Source organism: Carassius auratus, chromosome 36 (assembly GCF_003368295.1).
Source record: "Carassius auratus strain Wakin chromosome 36, ASM336829v1, whole genome shotgun sequence".
NCBI classification, from domain to species: domain Eukaryota; kingdom Metazoa; phylum Chordata; class Actinopteri; order Cypriniformes; family Cyprinidae; genus Carassius; species Carassius auratus.
The window spans coordinates 18049993-18051057 of record NC_039278.1 but is presented as its reverse complement, the minus strand read 5'-3'; positions in this window follow the sequence as shown (position 1 = coordinate 18051057).

The following is a 1065-nucleotide window of genomic DNA, read 5'->3' as shown; positions in this document are numbered from 1 at the left end:
AATTGTGTGGAGATTTCATTTTTATTTCTTTGATATGATATATTAATAAATCTGTAATGTGTATAAATGCCCATTTTGTGTGGATCAGCGTGGCCTCTGGTAACCTAAAGTGTCTTCTGTATCACACCCGGTCAAACACTTAAGTATCCACATTGAACTTTTGCCTGTCTCCTGTGGACTGTGACCTGCATTTTGTCCCGGTAGGCACAGGAAGACCACTATTGAGGATATCCTGAATCAAACAACCACAATGCAGGCACACACATGCAGAACAACATCCTCAGTGCTAATATGCTGGAGCTAGTTGTTTGCAAGTCTTGATTCAGATATTCAGCTTGTGTGAATGAGGTAAATGACCATTTTCTCAAACAATAGATTGCCTAGCTGTGTAAAAAAAAACATCATTTTGACATTTTTACCTTTATTTTCTACACTGCTGTTTCCATTCTCCTCAAAATGGTCCTGGTTCTATGAAGCCCCTCCCTCAGATATATGCAATGGACTCTGATTGGTTAGCGGGCTCGGTGTGTTTGTGATTTGCTAACTGCCTAGTGCACATTGTCCGGAAACGTCACGCCCCCTTACCATTACGGGCAAAAACTATAGAATACCTTAAAAAGAATTTAAGGGTAGTTGCGAGTTTCTGGGGTTGGGTTTTATCAGGGTTAGTGATGTCACAAACCCAGGAAGAAGCTTGTTGTAGTTCCTACCAGCCGTTTTTTTTTTGTTGTTTGTTTTTTGTCCTTAAAGAAAATATCTACCTTTGCATTTAACTCTGAGCATCGTAACTTTGCAGATGTTGTTTATGCTCTAACAGCAACATTACACACTAATTAAAGTTTACAAAGTTAAATCATAATCAACCACCCCTTTAAACGTCTGTTTTGACATCTGATAGAAATAGTACTGCTCATGAGCAAACGCTATAAAAAAAAAAAAATAACGTCTTGCAGATGTCAAATAGACAAATAATGTTTATGACTTGGAATAATACTTCGAATTTATCAGGATTCGGTTATTGATTGATTGCTCCAAAAATATAAAAATGAATCTGAGCCGCAGAAG